Source organism: Elephas maximus, chromosome 5, assembly GCF_024166365.1.
Source record: "Elephas maximus indicus isolate mEleMax1 chromosome 5, mEleMax1 primary haplotype, whole genome shotgun sequence".
Taxonomy (NCBI): domain Eukaryota; kingdom Metazoa; phylum Chordata; class Mammalia; order Proboscidea; family Elephantidae; genus Elephas; species Elephas maximus.
Window position 1 is genome coordinate 50,676,986 of NC_064823.1, and position 13,911 is coordinate 50,690,896.

The following is a 13,911-nucleotide window of genomic DNA, read 5'->3' on the forward strand; positions in this document are numbered from 1 at the left end:
GGTTGGTAATGGATGGAATTGAATTTGGATCTGTCTCAAAGATTTACTTTGTACTCTCTCTGATGTTTCAAGCTCTCTGTTTTGGCAAGCCTGTCATTTGCCAGTTGTCAAATAGGTTGAGTCATTAGTCTGGACTGTCACTGGGAGCCACCAAGTGATTGATGTTGCTGTGCTACACTTCCCAATGGGATAATTAAATGTCCACTCAGCTCTATCTACCTGGTTTTATAAAAAGTAAAATAAAATTCAAAAGTTAAGCCATTCCTATTCCAACCGTGAAAAGTGGAAAATGTAATTGAACAAGCTGTTTATAATATTCAGTCCATAAAGGGAAAAAAAAAAAAAAATCCTGTAGGCAAAAGCAAACAGTGGAATTCTTTTCAGGTTAGGAAAACAATATTTGTCTACTTTGCATAGTGATTTTGTATACATTCTCCTTTTCCTCTTCATGACCGTAAACTGTGGAGTAGAAAGCATAAGTATTATCCTCATTTTACAGACAAGTGTCCTGAAACTCAGGAATTATTTTAAGGTCACATTCAGTTTTTCTGGCTTTTACATCTCCTACCCTACAAGGATGTCTGAATATTGTATATACCTTTTTTTATTGTACCATCCAGGGTCTACAGGTGAGGCATATATTTTTTGACAAGCTTGCTTGTCAAGATGCTGGGAACTCTTCAGTGAACCTGAGGAGAAGGGGAATAGACAAGATGGGATCATTCCGATCCAGAGAAGAGAGCTTATCTCCAATGGTCCAAATTGCAGAGTCTGAAGGAATGTGATAACTCAATCCCAGAATTAATGGGAAATCAGTGAGACACTACCTACTTGCCTACACAAGTGGGTCCTTTCAAAAACAAGGTTTTTATTGTCTCCACCATAATGTAACTCTTGGATGGGATCCAGTGAGCAAAGCAGGAACTTCTATTTGGTGAGGTGAACCGAGCCATAGCTTCCTGGTGTACTGAATCAACAGGAAATGACTTTGGAAAAACACAGCAACAATAGAAATGAACGGCTTTGAACTTTTTCAACTAAACACCATATAAAGTGAACTTCCAAGAATTTCCCATGTCATATCCCTTTTCAAATGATAACATATGATATTAAACTTTTACACAATATATTATATGGCTTACATCCTTCAGACGTAATTAAACCAAAATTCTGCATCTGAAAGTTTGTCCCTGCCAGGGCCTTTAGTTATTTAGTTCTTGCATAATCGGCTCCTGATGCCACATGATATCATTGGGTTCTTGACTCCCATTCCTGTAGTTATCAGTTCTCTATGATTCTGTTTCCCCCGCCACCTCTTTTTTTTTTTTTTTTTTTTTGTGAGGTGGCCTTTCTGTTTTGAACATCAACATAAATCTCAAAAACCAGTTACCATATAATTTCTCACTCGTCTGTGCAGCCAGGCTGTCAGTGAGGAAGAGTGGGCAGGGGCAGTGGGAGGATGCATGACTGATGGAACAGAAGCAGCAGGGTTTGGGGTAGCAAGGAAGTTGCTGGGGTGGAGGATCTGTGGGGGCTGCAGCATCATTCTGAAGAAATTAGTGGTAGGTGGGTAGAAGTGGTCAGTTTATCGTTGTTGGTGGTTTCCTTTTCCGTTTGTTTTACCATTTCAATTTTGAGGTGGCAATATTTTGATTTTGTGACTCTTTTAGAGTTGAACAAAAGCTTTGAATATGAAAAAAATAGACAATTCTCAACAATATGTTTGGATTGCCTTTCATGTGCATACAAACTGACATGTCTAAGAACAAGCTTCCTTTCTGGTAAATGTTGCTTGGATACAATTCCAGAAAAGACCTATAAGACGCAGGTTAACTTCTGATCATCTCTGCTCCACTTGTGGTTATCCAGGTTAGGTTGTCAGGCAAACCAAGTGGGATAAACCAACATCTAGGCATTCTCACACTTCTTCTCCTCTCATTATCCTGTCTGTATTCCATTTAAATATATATGAATATTTTAAAAATTAGTCTAGACTCAGCTAAAAATGAGTGACATCAGAGTGTCTTACCAATCAAGATCCATCCATATTTCCTCAATGCTGATGATTATGATAGCATCATCTGCCAATCATGAAAGCCAAAGGTATTACGTACATTTATTACACATATTGGGTCCACGGTGGTGGAATTCTCACCTTCTATGCAGGTTCAATTCCTGGTTAATGCACCTCACGTGAAACCATCACCTGTCTGTCAGTGGTAGCTTACATGTTGTTGTGGTGCAAAATAGGCTTCAGAGGAGCTTCCAAACTAAGTCAGACTAGGAATAAAGGCCTGGCCATCTACTACCAAAAATCAGCCAATGAAAACCCTGTGGGTCACAATGGCTTGATCTTCAACAAATCATGGGGATGGCACAGGACCAGACAGCATTTTATTCCATTGCTCAGGGGATTGTCATGAGTTGGGGGTTGACTTGAGGGCAACTAAAAACAACATCGCACCTATTATTTCATTTACTACTTTCAACAATTCTGGGGGACAGTGATTACTCTCATTTTAAAGATGAGAAAACTGAGGTTTAGAAAGACTAACCTGCTTATTGGTACCTAACAATTTAGCACCAGAGCTAGAGTTTAAACTATGAGTTTAAAGTAATTAAACTCATAGTCTCACTTTTTTGTTATATTACATATGAGGTGTTTCTGTTATTGTGGCTTTTCATTTTCCTGAGGGGTGTTACCTGAAAAATAATATTCTACAGACAGCAAGGAGAGTCACAAATGCACTGGGAAGCTTTATTCAGACTCTGAGGTTTGACTACTGAAAATGTGCAAGTAGATTTTCTGGAATTGAGGTTGTGGCCTACTTCAACACAAATTTCGGAGAAGTTGTCTGATTATCGAATATAATATAGGCAGACCTTCTCACATTTTATCCTAGCATTGTCCATTTCAGCTGATTGGAATTGTCATAATTGTATATCTGTAACTGTTAATGTGTTTCATTTGCTTATTGTGGTAATTTGAAAATAAGGTACATGGTTCCATGATCAATTATTGATACTGAGGAATCCAGCTCCAGGCCAAAATTGTATGTGTGGTCTTTCAGGCTGGACCACAGGCAATTTCAAAGGCCTAGCAGACCTCAGAGGGGGGAAGCTGCCTTCCCCACACCAGACCTGGTGCACAGCCAGTGCACTTCAGTCTCCAGAGGGAGCTGTAGCTAAGGACTCTGCTTCCCTTCAGACCTTCACTGCTGGCCATGCTGTTATGCATGTCTGCATTCCTGGCCTAGGCTATTTCATTCAGAGGCCTCCTGCCAAGACCTTTTTATGAGGGTAGCCTTGAAGGCACTTTTCTCCACTCTGACTTTGTACTCAGTACTTTTCCGCTCTTAGCCCTTTCCCCATCTCCTCCTCCCACCCCAGCCCCTGGGTCCTTAAGTTCATAAAACAGCAGAAGCCTTCTAATTGGGGCTCCCTCAGCAATAAGAGGATCTTGCCAGCATCCCCCATCCCCATCCCTCATCTACGCTGATCCATCCGACTCTCCTCCTTCGCCATTCTGTGGAGAAAAATGGAACACCGAGGGAACTGGTACTGCTTTTCTCTTTTTGGCTTCTTGCTTACACGATCGCAGTAACTGAATAAAGTCTTGATTGTTAGTTTCAGTTTGGCTCATTGTCTTTGAGACCTGGCAGCTCTTGGCAGCTATCTGAAAGAATCAAAATAAAAATAGCACCTCATACTGAGCACCTACCATATCAGACGCTGTACTAGCAGCTTTACGTATCATTTCCTTTTAATCCTCACTAAAAAAAAAAAAAGAGAGACTATAGAGTGGATGTTAATATTTTAACTTTAACACAGAGAAACTGAGGGTTAAAGAAGTTGAGTAACTTGAACAAGGCCTTTTACCAAGTTGTGGAGCCACTTTAGAACCAGGCCAACCAACTTACTTCAGGTCAATTCTGTAAATGTTCGTTGAACAGCCATTCTGTTTCAGGCACTGTGATAGGAACAGGGGATTTTCCAGGGAACAAGGCAGATGTGACCTTGTGGATCTAATGAACTTGGACAGTTTAGTTCTTCTATATGCTGAATGCCTATAATAGTGACAACAAGTCACTATATACATTTGCAGTTTATATTTCTAATTTTTTGATCCTATCATTTAAAATTAAAATTATGATAGAAAAATCACACCTATTAGGTAGTACTTTGTTCATGTTACGGCTTTTGGTCAGGATATTTCTGACATAATTACAGATGCTCAGATAGGATATAAATTGCTATGGACCAAACAGGACAAGAGTAGATGGCTTTTCCTTTAAAAAATGAAACCAAACAAACAAAACACACCAGAGAAGATTTATAGCAAAACTCTCCTCAGAATTGTTTGAAAACTGTAAGTCCTTACATACAACATTTTAAAACACATCTGGTCAGTAAACTTGTCTTTGGAGAGTACATTTTCCCTTCCCTGAATATTGACAGAGAAAGAGATCTTAAGTCAGGTGGTAAATGCTCTCTCTGACTCATGAAGAAAATGCCAAGAGAATTCCACTTTGACCTTCCTTGTGAGGCTGTCATATTAAATTGCTGTCTTTGTTACATATCCACCTACTTCTAAATTTAAGCTTAAGTTCTATGCTAAGGGGATGCCACTTGATGGAGTGTCTTTGCATGATTGAAAAAAAAAATCTCTTTAAACCTTGAAAAACGAGTTGGAATATTTCTGGGACTGTGAGCATGGAATTATATTTCAAAGCCCAAATCTCTTTGGATTTATTTCCCAACGGGTGATATTATTTCTGTCTTTACCCTACCCCTACTCTCCATTTTGACCAAGGTTCCTTATAGTTTGTCGTTGTTGGTTGAAACCAGACTATGGATTGAAGTTATAAAATGAAACTGCATAAACCTGCTTCATAAACTCTCTTCAGGAAAATTTCAAACAGGCCCATATATCTATAGCATCCTCTGTAATTTAGGACTTAACTGAACACTACTTATGAAGCAGAAAAATATTAAATTCATCTTTAGCTGTCTCCAGTAATATTATTATCAAAATAACCACCATTTACTGTACCATGTGTCAGTTACCACACGTGAGCTAAATACTTTCCATATATTACTTCCTATGAAGGGAAGCTTCCCACAACCTGTGTGAGGCGGGCTATATATGCCCCATTTTGTAGAAAGGCGACCTGACTTGACTGAGGCCACACAACTTTTAAGTGTCAGAGTGAGAATTCAAAGCTAGATGCATTTGATTCTGAGCTAGCCTTCTTCTCCTATTAATACTTAGCAGTTAATTATTGAGCACTTGCTATGTGTAAGATGCTGAGGATACATTGGGAAGAACAGCTTGACCCTCCCTTTAGCTCTAAGAGTGTACAGACAATTTGGGGATAAAACCATATAAAACCCACTGCCGTCAAGTTGATTCCGACTCATAGCGACCCTATAGGACAGAGTAGAACTGCCCCATGGAGTTTCCAAGGAGTGTCTGGTGGATTCAAACTCCCAACCTTTTGGTTAGCAGCTGTAGCTCTTAACCACTACGCCACCAGGGTTTCCAAAGCCATATAAATAGGTGGTAAAGGGTGATATGTGAGGAGGGAGCCCAGGGTACTACTAAAGTGCCCAGAGAGACTCTGCTCATGGAGGGTGGACAACGGCAGGAAAGACTAACCAGCAATGGCTGTTTAGGTTGAGAACAAAAGAATGAGTAGAAGCTGGCCAGAGGATGGAGAGGTTGGGAGACTGAGTGAGAAGGGCAATTTCAAGCAGAAAAAGATTACTATAGAGGCCCCGAAGCACGAAAGAACTTGGTATAACAAAAGACATGCAGGTGATTCCTTATGGCTGGGGCTGAGGCTGGAAAGGAACAACAGGGCCAGATCAAGAGCGACTTTATGTGCTCTGTTAAGGCGTTAAGACTATATTGATGTCATGAAAAATTTCTCTCACTACAACATGGTCTTTGGGGCTGCAGTTAATGCGGCCATTGGCATTGTTGGATCTCCTTACCTTCCCAATTCCTAGAATTGCTCAACTCGAGAGCTAACGCTCCATCCTCCATTGAAGGCATTTATTCTCAGTTGTTGCCTTCTGTTTACTCTTTGTAACCATGTGCTTCTCTTGGTGATCACTTTATTCAAGGGCACAAAAAAGAGGAACAATTGGCCCTGAAAGCCCTGAATGCAAAACAGGAGTGCTTCTTGAGTGTCAGTAATCAGTGGAACAATTGGCCCTGAGAGCCCTGAATGCAAAACAGGAATGCTTCTTGAATGTCAGTATCAGTGACGACTTCTAGCACTGCCCCCTTGCACACTTTTCAGTACCTGCTTCCCCCTACTCTACCACCACTATCTAATCAGACATATTACAGAAACCCAGGAAACATCATGAAATGCAGGCTGTTAAGGAAATCACCAAATAAGATCAAGCAAGATTATATTGCTTAATTTCCATGATTTCTGGTAGCTATTCAAACTAGTATAGTTTTCTTCAGAATGTTTATTTTTTAGCATACGGAATCTACTTGTTTGAACATAATTTCTGTTTTTAAAAGGAATACAGACTCTATTCTCTCCTGGGTGAATTTGCAAGGAGTGAAAAGTTATCATGTAAAGCATCAGTAGCCTATAGTTATAGATATTGTTGTTATTGTTAGCTGCTGTTGGGTAGGCCCCTGACTCATGGCGACCCCATGCATAAGGGGATCAGACCGTTGTGATCCATATGGTTTTCACCAGCTAACTTTCAGAGTTAGATCTCCAGGTCTTTCTTCCTAGTCTGTTGTAGTCTAGAAACCCCACTGAAATCTGTTGAGCATCATAGCAACATGCAAGCTTCCACTAAGGAATGAATGGGTGGTGACTGTGCATGAGGGGCCTTGGCTGGGAATTGAACCTGGGTATCCTGCATGGAAGGTGAGAATTCTACCAGTGCCTTCTAGGGTTCCAGATAGAAATGATCAAATTGACCAAAGAGAGGAAAACAAAAATCCATGATTTTATGATGTCAATTGCTGGTGGCGGTATTCTTTGAAACACAGATGACAGATTTTTTTATATGTGATCCCCCAGGCTTTTGTTCTGCCATTTATCTTATTTTAAAAATAAAAATATATGTAACCATGTCATCTTCATTAATCTCTTCGGGAGCTGAGTTGGAAAAACGAGAGTTGTCATTTCCATTTTACGGATAGAGAAAGCGAGAGACTGAAGAAAAGTGACTTGTTACAAAATATTTTAGCAAGTTATTAGGCTTTAAGGCTTCCAGTTTATTACTGCTGTTGTTGTTAGTTGCTCTCGAGCTGATGCCGACTCGTGGCGACCCATGTGTATAGAACAGAGCTGCTCCATAGGGTTTTAAAGGCTGTAACCTTTCAGAAGCAGATCTCCAGCCCTGTCTCCCAAAGAACCTCTGGGTGGGTTCAAATCATTAACCTTTTGACTAGTAGTCAAATGCTTAACCATTTGGGCCATCCAGGCATCCTAATTTATTACCAAGTTGTTGAATTTCCTTATTGATTGACTTGTGCTGTCTTTTTCCAAATTACTACCCTCAATTCTAAAAGGAGCAGCCCGTTTTAAATTTTGATTTCAACATTTCTGCCATAAGTCACCAAATCCCAGGAAAGTCCTCTATTTACATATTGAAATTTTTTTTTGTCTTTTTGCAGATTATATTATAATATATTATGTTATATTCTAAAGCCTGGAAAAGAACAGAACATCACTGACTATATAGTTCCCTTATCTTAAATAGGAGCCCTGGTTGTGCAGTGAATAAGAACCTGGCTACTAACCAAAAGGTTTTGGTGGCTAGAATAGGCCAGCGGCTCCTTGGAAACCCTATAGGACAGTTCTATCCTGTCCTATAGGGTCTCTATGGTTGAAATCAACTTGATGGCAATGAGTTTGGTTTAGTTTATCTTACATAAAGGAAGAAACAACATTTTTTTTTCTTTTCTTTAATAAGTAATAATAAAAAAAATGACACATATGTAAAGGCTATTCACTATATGGGCAAAAAAGTATTAACACCTAACGCTCATGTTAAAGAACTTCAATGTCACAAGGATGGTAAGACATACAAATAACTATATATTAAGATAATATTAAAAATAAAAAAAAGTTCAAATTTATTGATTGCTCACTGTATGTCAGGCATTTTACATACACTATTTCATTTAATCTTCAAAACAGTCCTTTGAAGAAGGTAGTATTATCATGCCCATCCGACAGGCGAGAAAACCAAGGCTTGAGGAGGTTGGACTATTTGGCCAGAGTCACTTAGCCAGGTCTCCAAATCATACGGTCTGATGCCCAAACTCATGAGTCCTTTTTCCTTGTTCTTTGTTTTCAGAAGTATTTCAGCTGTTCATGGAACTTTATTCTTCCTGATAAATTTTAGAATTCGATTGTTTATTTCTTTAAAAATCTTGGAATTTTGACTTCCAATGCAAAATCTTGAAGATTAATTTGAGTAAATAAGACATCTTAACAATGATTAGCCGCCTCATCCAAGAAGGAGATGCTCTTTTGTTTTTCTTCGTAAAAGCCATGTGCATTCCTCCTGAAAGTTTTTTTTTTTTTCTTCATAAGGACTTATGCATTCTTTATTAGGTTAATTTAAGGTGACCTTATATGATTTGTTGCTATTTGAAGAATTTCTTATGCTGTTTTTGTTTCCTGTTTGGTTACTACTGGTATATTGAAAAAAAAAAAAAACGTGGATTTTTAAAAAAAATTATCTTGTACATAACGATCCTGCTTCTAGTAGCTTTGGACTTTGCCTTTTTTTTTTTTTTTTTTAACAGAGGATCATAGCATACGCAAATAATAAGCTTGATCTCTTCCTTTCCGATTCTAATACTTATTTTTATTTTTTCTCCAGAATAATGTTGAACAGTAGAGGTGATAATGAGCATCCTTATTTTGTTTTCTAATCTTAAAGAAAATGAATCCCACAGACAATATTTATGTAATTTTTTGACCCTATTAATCAAGTTAGGATATATTCCTACTTTTATATCTTTGTTTTCTTTTTAAGTAATAAAAACTTCTGTGTTCCATTAATTGTGTGCTTTTTCTGCTTTTGGAGACGTGATGGACTCTAATTGATAGATTTTCTGTTGTTATATTGTTGGGTATATATTTCTTTTTTTATATAGATTCTCACTCAGTTCTGGAATCAAGACTGAACTAGCCTCTTACATGAATTAAGCAGACTTCTCTATTTTTCTGCTTCTTGGAACAACTTGTGAAGATAAGAATTATCTAGTCCTTTATTGAATTCTCCAGAACATCACCAGAGAAACTGCTAAATAAAAAACAAAACTAAACTAAATTCATTTGAACTTAGTGCAGTAAGGAAGAATGCCAGCTTGACAGAGTGTTAGCAGTGTCTCAGAAAGGAGAAGTCAGAAGTAGATACTTACACGGCTTTGGGATCTGGGCTCAAGCGGTTTAAGATGGATCTTTCAAGGTGGAAAATTTATTGGAATTGGGCAATGTTTATGGTATAGTTTAGGTTTGGTGGGCAACAAGGCAAAGGTCTTTAAATGAATCTTAATCTTTGATAAGCAAATTGTTTGCTCAGATGAGGGCACTGTTTCCACCAATAAGTTGATCTGTAGGCATTTTCTGAAGCAAATAATGTTCACTGAGAAGACGATGTTTGAATAAGGACTAAAGGAAATGAAGATACACAGATTCTTGTGAAAGGTCATCCCAGGCACAGAGAACAGCAAGTGTAAAGGCCCTGAGGTGGGGGGATACATATGGAACAGCAAGAAGGCCAGTGTGGTAATAGGCAAAGTTGTTGGGGTGAAATGAGTTTCTTTATGTGGTGTTTTGCCTTGGTTCTGTGAAAAGAGAGAAAAAGAAAACAACTTGGGAGATTTTTTCCTCTTGGCCATGAGGAGTTGTTACAATTGCTCTTGTTACAGTTAACCAGGGAAGAAGCCAGTCTCTGATGGTGAAAATGTCAGTTATTATGCAAATAGGTGGAGCCACTTGATAACAAATTGGCCAGTTTAGTCCAGAGAGGGGATTGGTCAGTTATTATGCAAATAAGGTGCATAAAATTCACCCAATGGGATTAAGCCACTTGCCTATGTAAGTACTCATTCCACAGAGTTTGAGGGGGACCTTACTACCACCAAGAAGAAAAGCCTGAAAAGAGTGTGCCCGTTGTACCCAGGGTCCTTGTGCGGAGAGCTTCCTAGACTCAGGAGACAGAGAAAGTTGTAACATTGGAGCAGCAGCCGCAGAACCAAAAGACTGAGCAGAGTGTGTCCATTGGACCCAGGGTCCCTGTGCTGAGAATTCCTAGACTTAGGAGACAGAGAGAGTTGTAACAATGGAGCAGCAGCAGCAGAACCAAGAGACTGGTGAGAGATGATATGGTGGGCTTCCTGATCCATGGAGTGAGAGGGGTATAGCGGACTTGCCAATGGACAGAGTGAGAGAGCTAAGGGCCTTTGGGCAGGAGGCTTGTTGACAGAGTGGGGATGCCTCCTGGTACATGTTGATAGAGCTAAAAAGCTGTAACACTTGTCTTTCCCGAGCAATGCGAGGGGCCAGGCCCAAGCCAGGGAAGAGGTCAGGCCCCAGCAGGAACAAAGGGGGCGAGGCCCAAGCATGGACAGAGGCCAGGCCCAAGACGGGGTTGGGAAAAGGCCTGTCCTAATGGGCCTGATAGGAGACCTGCACAACTGGCCAAGAGAGAGAAAGAGAGCTGTTCTACAGTAAAGAAGAGAGGCACATGCTCTTCATTTTGGGGGAGACTTGCAGATCTTGCCTGTGTGCTTCCTGACATCAATCCTGTTCCTATTACTTCCAATTTAATCCTGATCCCATGTTACTTCCTAATAAACAACATAAATGGAAGTATAGTCTGTGAGGTCTATGTGGCCATTGCAACAAATTATTGAACCCAACAGAGAAGTAGAGAGTGTCTTAGGGAGGATGGTTGGGGCCAATTGGTAAAAGTTTGGAGAGTGGAGGTTTGTCTGACCTCCATCTCATAGGAATCGGTTTGGGGCTGATACTGGTGCTGATTTTCATTCTCCCTGAAGTTAGACCAGGTCCAACGCTACTGCTGCCCATTGCGGTTTTGTTATTGTCAGTTACCATTAGTCAAGTGGGCTCCGACTCATGGAGACTTTATGTATAACAGAACGAAATGTTGTTTAACCCTGTGCCATCTTCATGATTACTGGTATGTTTAAGGCCATTTTTGCAACCACTGTGTCAATCCATTTCATTGAGGGTCTTGCTTTTTTGGGTGGCCCTTTAGTTTATCAAACATGATGTCCTTTTTTAGTGATTGATCTTTCCCGATGACATGTCCAAAGTAAGCCAGTCAAAGTCTTGCCATCCTTGCTCCTAAAGAGCATGCTCCTAAGACTAATTTGTTAATTTGGCAAACCATGGCATATTCAATATTCTCCAACACCACAGTTCGAATGCATTAATTCTTCTTTCTTTATCCAATTTTTCATGCATATGAGGCAAATGAAAAGGCCATGGCTTAGGTAAGATGCATTTTAGTCATCAAATGGATAACATTGTGACAAATGGAAATTTCAGAACACTTCACTGTGCTCACGCAGAACGTGTACATGGATCAAGAGGCAGTCGTTCAAACACAGCAAGTGGATATTGCATGGTGCAAAATTGGAAAAGGTGTGCAGCAGGGTTGTATCCTTTCATCTTAGTTATTCAGTCTGTATGCTGAATGAATCATGTGAGAAGCCAATAATGCAGCACAAAGATTGGAGGAAGACTCGAAATTCATAGGCAATACCAGACTAGAAATGGGGAAACTGAAATTTACTTTAATAAAGATAGGAAAATATTGAGGAGAGGGGTTTGAGGAGAAAAATGACATGATCTGACTTAGATTTTAAAAGGATCACAGTGGCTATTTTGATGAGAATAGACTGAAGAGGAGCAAGTTAAGAGATTTGAAATCATTTAGGTGAGAGATAATATGGTGATTTCTTGGAACAGGGTAGGAATCATAATGGTGGTAAGAAAAGGAGTCAGGATATATTTTGAAGGTAAGGCAAACAGATTTTGTTGACATGTTGGAGGTGTGGTACAAGAGAAAGAGAGGGGTAAAAGAAGCAACAAGAGTTTTGGAATCTAGATTTGGATTTTCTGGCTATCCTTTTTTTTTTAATCTATGTTTTGGTCTTCTGTTTCTTGTTTGGTACTTACTTATTTACATCATAGTCTAAAAAAGTATTAACTTGTTTTCCCATACTTACATCTCATATCTTGAGAATTTTTAGATTGATTACTCTTGTTGCTGAAGCGCTTCCTCCAAGAACGTTTGAAAAGTGAGTTCTTGTATGGTAAATTCTCTAAGACTTTCTATGTCCAAGCATATTTTTATTTCACCCTCATTTTAAAATTAATATCTTAGCAGGATATGCCACCTGAAATTCAAATGCCTAATCCTTTCTTTATAGAGTGAAAATATTACTTCACTGCCTTGCATTTAGTGTCCCTGTTGAAACACATGATGTCAATTTAATTACTCAATTCTTTTTCGTCTCCTCAAAATACCTGCCCCAATATTTTCCTATCTTTCTCAGAGTAAATTTCGGTTTTGCCATTTCTAGTCTGGTATTGCCTATGAATTTTGAGCCTTCCTCCAATCCTCGTGCCACATTATTCTTCATACAGTCTGGCTTCTCAGACAATTTGTTCAGCATACAGACTAAATAAGCTGAAAGGATACAAATCTGCTGCACATCTTTTCCGATTTTGCACCATGCAGCACCCCCTGGTTCTGCTTGAATGTCTGTCTGCCTCTTGATCTATGTACAGGTTCCTCATGAGCACGATGAAGTGTTCTGAAATTCCCACTCTTCACAATATTATCCATTTGATGACTAAAATGCATTTGACTTAAGCCATGGTCTTTTCTATTGCTTCATATGCATGCAGAATTTGGGTAATGACAAAGAAAGAATTGAGGTATTCGAACTGTGGTGTTGGAGAAGAATATATGTGATGTCAATTTAATTATTCAATTCTTTTTTTAGGTCACCAGCTCTTTCTCTCTAAGATGTTGCTTACAGAATTTTCACCTTGTTTTTGATGTTCTTATAATTTATGATAATGTGATTAGAAGTGGATTTTTTTCTTATTGATTCTGTTTTTGCACTCTTTCTTTTAAAAATACAAGTTTTGGCTTGGCTGCATAAACATAATAGCCTGCATGAATGATTTTTCATATATGTCTATTTACCATGCAGGAAATAATGATTACGTATATTTAACAATAATATCTACCATTTATTGATTCTTATTACAATAGGCTATGTGCAAAGAGTTTTATATGCATTATTTCATTAATCATTGCAACTTTATGAAATAGATACTATAGTTATTTCCATTCCATGATATTAAAGCATTGAAATCCAAAATGCTTATATAGCATGTAAAGATCATTTAGCTAAGAAATTGAAGAGCTGAGGTAGGCTCTAAACCCAGGGTGTTGAACTTCAGACCTTTATCATAATCTCTATATCTCTAGTTATATGCATTTTGATAAATTTGTTCTCTTTAATTGAACACTATTTTAAACATATATGTTTCATCTTAGTAGTTAAGTAGTTTACTGTTTAGGGAGGAATTTTAGTTATCTACAACTGAGAAAAACCAAAAACATTTATTTCCCTACAACTGAAAAAAGATACATATTTACTTATATGTTGAGAGAAAGAGATTGACAGAGCAAAAGAGAGAGAGAGAATTTTTATGCCAGTTTGCTTGCTTTAAGAATAATTTGGTATGATTATGGTGGTGACTGCAATGTCTGTTTCAGCAGAGAATGGCTGTACGAATGAAATGGGCTAAAGGCACTACTTGCTCATTACTCTTGTCCCTTGAAAACTGTCTTCTCCTGGTTACT